The following is a 7715-nucleotide window of genomic DNA, read 5'->3' on the forward strand; positions in this document are numbered from 1 at the left end:
AGTCAGAGTCCAGACCTGACTGAGAAGCTGTGGTGGGGCTTTAAGAGAGCTGTGCATAAATGAATGCCTCGGGCCTTAATGAACTGAAGCAACATTTTAAAGAGTGCTCAGAAGCTCCTTCACAAAGATGTGAAACACTGATACTCGTGGAAAAATAAATCCCTTCCCCCTGCTGCTAAAGATGCTACAGCAAGCTACAGAATCATGCAGTGCACTTACTAGGGCCATATTATACCGTTCACAGTAATACCGGTATAATGTTAGGCAACGATAGGAAAATGAAATATCGCGATAGAATATGAGTAAAACGCGCATGCGCAGTGCCTTTGTTTTCATACGCACATGGCCGATTGTTGAGTGAAACAGATGAACCAGAATTGGTTTGTAAAAATGGTGCAACTTCCGTGATGTGGAACTGGTTTGGTGTTTGTCCGTCAAAGCACATTTTTTGCAGAACATGCGAGCGGCCGTCGTTATTGTCGTATTTGTCGGACTAAGATGCTCTTAAATCTGGGAGTAATCTGGGTCCTAAACCCCCCTCTTCAGGTCAAACGAACACTGCAGCATCACTGAGAGTTAAAAACTGTCTAAGTTCTTTCATCTTTAATAAAACCATCAGCATTGCTGCTTTACCAGGTGTAACTATGAAGTTTAACTTCCAGGCATTCATGAAAACAAAATGTATTACGTCTGTGAAGGTTCTTAGTCATCCAGGTCATCGTAGTCAAAGGAGCTTGCAAAGAAAAGCGTCTGGACTTCTTTAAGTTGCTTGAAGACGTTTCACCTCTCATCTGAGAAGCTTCTTCAGTTCTAAGGTCAAATGGTGGAGAGTCCCAGATATAAACCTAGTGGGAGTTTCCCCCCACAGAGGGACAAAAGGACCCCCTGATGATCCTCTAATCGCCTGAGCCAAGGTGTGAAACTGGGTGTGGGTCCCCATCAATGTAGAGAGACTGTGTCTCTACATTGGAGAGACCAAACAGCCACTTCACAAGCGCATGGCACAACACAGAAGAGCCACCTCCACAGGACAAGACTCAGCAGTCTATCTGCATCTTAAGGATAAAGGACACTCTTTCGAGGATGCCAACGTTCACATTTTGGACAGAGAGGACAGATGGTTTGAAAGAGGAGTGAAAGAAGCCATCTATGTCCACTGTGAGCGACCATCTTTGAACAGAGGCGGGGGTTTACGACACCAACTCTCTGCCATCTATAATCCAGTTTTGAGATCCCTTCCCAGACGCCTTAACGCCCACTCACATCCTGGGCCATCTGACCTCAGGAATTCGCATGATAAGGTGGGGCCAGGTTTCACAATGAACACACCCGAAACTCTGGCTGATGGGGACCCACACCCAGTTTCACACCTTGGCTCAGGCGATTAGAGGATCATCAGGGGGTCCTTTTGTCCCTCTGTGGGGGGAAACTCCCACTAGGTTTTAAATCTGGGACTCCCCACCATTTGACCTTAGAACTGAAGAAGCTTCTCGGATGAGAGGTGAAACGTCTTTAAGCAACTTAAAGAAGTCCAGACGCTTTTCTTTGCAAGCTCCTTTGACCAAAATGTATTACATTTAACGGAGTTAGAAGTTAGCAGGAAGTTAGCTCGCTAGTTTCGCTAGTTACCTAAGCATGATATTGCATGTTCTGACTGAGAGATTTCTGGAAAAATTCAAACGTACAGCTCTGCTATCACTTCCAACATAAATGAAGACAGGAAACTAAACAGCAGTGACGTTTGTAGGGTTACTGAAGTTGGGCTAGCTGGTATATAATGACACAGCTATGTTAGCATAACATAAACAGTGAAGCTGGAGGACGAACACTAACACTTTTCCACTTATAAAAGTTAACGTGAAGGTTCTTCATGGTTAGAGACAAATGCAATCGTATGGCAGGATGCTGTAAACGGACCAAACTTCAGTCAGGAGAACAACTAAGATAATCAATCCACAATATGAGGTCAGTCATTAATATACTGCAACAACATGGGAATAGAGCAGCTGCCAGAGAATTCAACATTAATGAATCAATGGTACAGAAGTGGAGGAAGCAAGAAGAATGAGTTTAATAAAGTTTGATTTATCTGACTGCTTTGTTTCGCTTAATGTGCCTTATAATCCTGTGCACCTTATGGTCCAAAAAATGCGTACTGCACACTGCAGTTTAATGTTGCAAAGCACCTCTTTTTAACTTCAGTGGATATTATACATGGTTATGCGCAGGATATGTCAGCCCATTTCTACTGGAAATGCCTTTTGGTTAAACTTTCAGCAAGGAATTTGCATTTGCACTGTTAAATTTTTATAAAGCTTTAATGTACATAAAAACCAGCTTCTTGTTTAAGTGAAAATAAATGGAAGGTTGTCTTTTTGCGCTAGTAATGTTGTGGAGTTGTATATTGTCTCGCATCAATTATATCGTCGGTTATATCGTTATCGCAAATTTTCAAATATATATCGTGATAAATATTTTTGGCCATATCGCCCTGCTCTAGCACTTACCTTTACACACACGGCTTCTGCATTTTGAATTTTAGTTAAATAAATAATTGCATAGTGTAAAAGGTCACGTGTTGCTGTTCATATGAAGTTCTAACCCTGATAGGTGTCAGATGGCTTTTATTACATCCTGTTACATGAAACCTTGGACGCTGACGATCATATTTAACTCCAAACTCACAAATATAATGTCTTTGTTATTTCCAACAACAAATGATAATTTTTCGCATGAGGAAGCCAACATGTTGTGCTTGCAGATTGTGAACAGTCTTAGTGCAAGGGACCTCTGTTTTTTTTTGACACGCCCAGGAATGCAGACCGTGATATGTATTCTATGATGCTGTAGTGAAAAAAAAAATTCTTGTAATGAAAGATCAAAGTCCCATGGACATGTAACATCCTTCCATAAAGACGGTATCCAGCTGTAGATGGGAGCAACTCTGCGCTTTTATATATGCCCACTGAAATCCTCCCTAAAGCATCATCATAATAAGGGTTTTAGGCGTCCAAGCTGAGCAGATTTTCACTTGGCCCTTTGTGTCAGAGAATCTCACCTGGCCTTTGGAGTGGGGGCAGAGGGGAGCAAACCTTCCTGCCCTGACTATGGAGAGACAGCCTTCCTCTGTAACCCACTCTCATTCACAGACATCATTCATGTGCAAATCATTCTTGGACCTATTGTTCACCCACTGCGCTCTCAGATACTTGCTGAATCAAGTGATAAATGTAATGGCAGGGCTGGAGATATGTTTCATATTGTGAAAACGTATAATAAGACTTATCGGAGCACTCGCATTTGTTGAAAGAGGGAGAACCAACTTCATGCAACTAGCTGGAACAATAACCAACTTCAATTTCTGAAGAATAATATATTTTTTGTTGTTCTATTTGACACTACAAACGAACACATATTCAGCCTTCAGTGAAGGCACTACAACTGTAGCACTGTTGTTGCAGTTGTCCAAACTCTTGCCCTCAAAAGGCTACAAATGATCCATTTTAGTATGAAGGATGGCAGTAACATAAAGCTCCTAGATAAAAACTGTTTTTACAAATATCTATCAGTCACATTACAATTTAGGCGCTACAGTTTGCTAATCAAGGACTGTTTAAAATACTTCGACCACTTTATTCTACTTTAATATTAGCTGCACTGTTAGAAGAAATTTGGGGACGCCCTACAGACAACACTGAAGGTAATGAGACAAAATTATCCCACGATGAAATCAGACATTGAAAAAACATGAACAAACATGCCGAACAGAGGACATGTTGGTGTCACAGCAGGAAGAGCAGTGATGAAATTGATTACATTAAACAACAGCAATCTGTTTTGGTGAGCTAGCTCCGGGGTCCTGCTACACAAGCTAATGTGTAAATGAAATTGAGCATAAAATCAGTTTTTCCTTTTATGAGAAATCACAACGTCTGTTGTGAAAAATCTAACATCTGTAACCCTCGTAAGTTAAAGGAATAAGTGATCATTTGCAGAAGGAATATTACGCTGCGAGTTTAGGAAAAAGAGAGTCCGTCAGTAGTTTGTCTTCCTCTCAGCCTGTGTCTATGTCCCAGAAAGCCACCTGAGTAATTTCTCAAGGTGTTGATTCCACAGACTGCCATCCCTATACACGTACAGTGCTATCGGTGGTGTAGAAACGGGCAGTAAATAACAGCCGCCCTTATGCACACACATCAGTATTTTCAAACTGCATCAACAAAGGCCGATTAGAAGTTGTACTCGCGTTATATTCTCCTGAACAGAAACAACTGATGTAGCTACAGATAAACTGCAGAATTCAAGGTGCAGGTAGCAGCAGGGCATTAATCGTGGAACAAAAGTCTCCGAGACGCAGGTCTATCAAGCCTTCCTAACAAAATGAACTGTTTTTGTTTCAGCGTTCAAGGGCAAAATCACTAATCCCAGCCAAAGTAAACAGTTTACCAAAAACTGTTGATCGGTGGAAGATTGTTTAACGCAATATAATGGTGCCGGATCTCTTTGAAAGAGCTGAAGCCTGTGTAATCAAAAGCAAAGCCTTTTGTCTCTTTAACACACATACCAAAGAAGCTGCCGAAGAGGCCACATCAGAATGAATGAATATTTAATTGAGGCCTATTGAGGCAGAAGATCAAAATGACCTTGCTTTAAATGATTATTCACTGATAAAAATAAAAGTAGGGTAGGACAGAATAGAAGCTGTACACTCAAGAGCCTTTTTCCAACGCTGTTCAACAATTGAACATGAAGACCTAGCGCACGAGACAATTTCTCTTAGAATGGTGGACAATGACCATATGCAGCCATGAGGTACTGTAGGTTGTGTGTTGAAGTGCAATTACATGATGGTGTCTCCGTTTTTTCTCTTTGTGCACTAGGTTAGTTTGGTTTCTGATAAAGACGAATATACTGGCACCGCTCTCGCTCCCCTTTTTACCAACTGCTGTTGTGTAGCTGGCTTGAGATGCGTGGTCCTCGTGTTCGATCGGTACTGCAGTGTTGCTGTCCCCAGGTGTCACACTTTAACCTTTGTTGTATATGGTAGCTACAGGGATGGAGCTATGGGGATGCGTAAAGGTGAGTCACAGTACTCTATATAAAAATATAACGTGTCCACACGTAGGGATGGGTATCGAAAACCGGTTCTTGTTGAGAACCGGTTCCCACTGTTTCAATTCCTTGGAATCGTTTGCCACTTTTATAAACGATTCCCTTATCGATTCCAGTCGCCCCGAATGACGTCATCACGTTGAGTAGCGTCTTTTACCCAGTAGGAAACACGGCGCCTGAGCGGCACAAACGCTCAAAAGTTTGGTTACACTTTATGAGAAAGGATGACAACAGGGCAACGTGCAATACTTGCAAAGTAGAGATTTCATCAAAGGGAGGAAACACTACGAACATGCAAAAGCATTTGCTCAAAAAACACGCGATTGCGTTCAACGAATGTCGTGTTTTTGATCCGCTCCGGACTAGCGAAGCTCAACCCAGCAGCAGCGGTAGCGTTTCCACGTCCTCTCCCGTTAATACTGCAGGTAACTAATCAATTAGCATTGCACATTATGTTAGCGCGATTTACCTTATTACAAAACCTGCTATTACTGTGCGTTGCATTTAGATAACCATGATGAGAGAGACAGAGTCTGGCTGGCTCAGATGCTGGCAGTTCTCGCTGCAGTCTACCGGTAGCGTCTCCTTTCAGGCCAGGATAGACGAATGTCACCGAGCAGTGTCTAAGTTTGTGGTCAAAGGCTTGCACCCATTTGCCACAGCAGATGCCCCCGATTTCACTTTGGTAAGTGAATGTGTTTAATTGTAGGCAGGGACATTACTGGATATTCTTGTGTAATTGCTACAGAATAATTTATGTTAAACTTTGTTATTGCTACAGGAGAATATTTATTTTATTATTTTACATATACATTTTTTTTCCTGGGGACCCTGTGACACCCCATTGAAGAGCCGTAGGCTGTGGATCTCTTAAGATCTCACTGTTGGGTTTGTAAGGCCATGTTACTCCTAAATTTCTATCTTGTTCAAAGAGAAGATATAAAACACAGTTCTAAGCTAATCGACTTTAGTGTTCTCCTTTTTAAAAAAAAAGAATCGATAAGAGAATCGATAAGGAATCGAATCGTTAAACAGAATCGAAAATGGAATCGGAATCGTTAAAATCTTATCAATACCCATCCCTATCCACACGTTACAAATAGACATTGTTGTGCATGTTATTGTTGCGCTTGCTTATTTTGTTAATCCGCATTACAAACGGTAAGAAGTATTTCTTTGGAAATGAGCTACTACTGATCTTTTGCATTACTACAAATTACTCTTTCACTTTTCAAGCCATTATTGGGGGGGGAAAAGAGCTCTCGTCTTTAGCCTATGCAGCCGTGGACCTTTTCCACAATAAAAAAAACTCAAGGAAAGAGAAAATTGAAGCGTTCCATAAGTCTGACATTGCTTCACACAAATGTTCTGTTTAGGGTTCCTTGCTTTGACAATTGTGCTTTTTTATTTCCATCTGAAAGGAAATGTGCTCGCAGTCAAGCAGTCTCTCTGCCCTTTGGTTTCACATTGAACCAGTGGGAGTAGTTTGATTGCTTATACTTTAGCTGCCATGCTATTACTGTGATCAAGGACAGCTGAGTCTACATTTGATAACTTCACATTTGATAAAGAGACAAAACCTTGAGTTCCTCATTTTATAGAAACACACAAGGAACTGAAGAGTCCCATCCCACCCATATAGTTTTTCATCAATTCCAATGTCAGTCATGTCAACTCGCACAAGAATCCACGTCTCACAATCATACTATGAAAACAAAACCGAACGCAGCCATGAGAGAGCAAGAACGCCTCTCAGGACTGTTTTTAAAATGTCATATATATAAATAACCATCAATACTGCGTTTAACATGCAATTACAAAACATCATTATTGTATTTGTTCTTAAAATATGACACTATTTTAAGGATTGTATGGATTCAGGGACCTCAAAGGAAGATGATTTTTTTTTTTCTGCCTGTCCCATTTGGCTCTTTTGCCATCAGAATTATTGTCTAAAGGCGAGGAAAGATGCCCAACGGATTTACTTTACCAAATTGACCATCCCAGCCTTGCCATAATGGTCTATTTGATTCATCTTTTATTGTTTATTTTATTTATTTATTTCACTTGCTAGATATGGGACAGACTTGAATGAGGAAAAGAAAAGGGAGAAAGGAAGAGGGGGGAAAAACAGTGGAGAAGAGGGACGGGGATAAAGGGCAAAAAAACCCCCAAAAACCAACTAAATAAGCAGACAAAAAATACATATATCAATCACCTGGATCACCTGTTGAGAAAGAAAACAAGCAGAAGAAAACGAGAGCAATACCATAAACAACATCACAATGATATATGGGAATATAACAGTAAATACTAAATATTAAACATTATTGTGCAGCACGTAACATCGACAGCGCACAGTGTGCTTTGAGGCAGGGCTGGAGATATGTTTCATATTGTGAAAACATATAATAAGACTTATCGGAGCACTCGCATTTGTTGAAAGAGGGAGAACCAACTTCATGCAACTAGCTGGAACAATAACCAACTTCAATTTCTGAAGAATAATATATTTTTTGTTGTTCTATTTGACACTACAATCGAACACATATTCAGCCTTCAGTGAAGGCACTACAACTGTAGCACTGTTGTTGCAGTTGTCC

The 7715-nt window shown here is 40.8% G+C and overlaps 1 long non-coding RNA gene across 1 annotated transcript; it reads left to right on the top strand.

Moving 5' to 3' along the window:
* Window positions 1-5086: 5086 nt before the first annotated feature.
* On the top strand, window positions 5087-7715 carry LOC145422289 (uncharacterized). Its single transcript, XR_013903564.1, has 2 exons — window positions 5087-5537; window positions 5621-7715. It is a non-coding gene; the product is annotated as an uncharacterized LOC145422289 (long non-coding RNA).

Source organism: Astatotilapia calliptera, chromosome 19, assembly GCF_964374335.1.
Source record: "Astatotilapia calliptera chromosome 19, fAstCal68.1, whole genome shotgun sequence".
Classification (NCBI taxonomy): Eukaryota; Metazoa; Chordata; class Actinopteri; order Cichliformes; family Cichlidae; genus Astatotilapia; species Astatotilapia calliptera.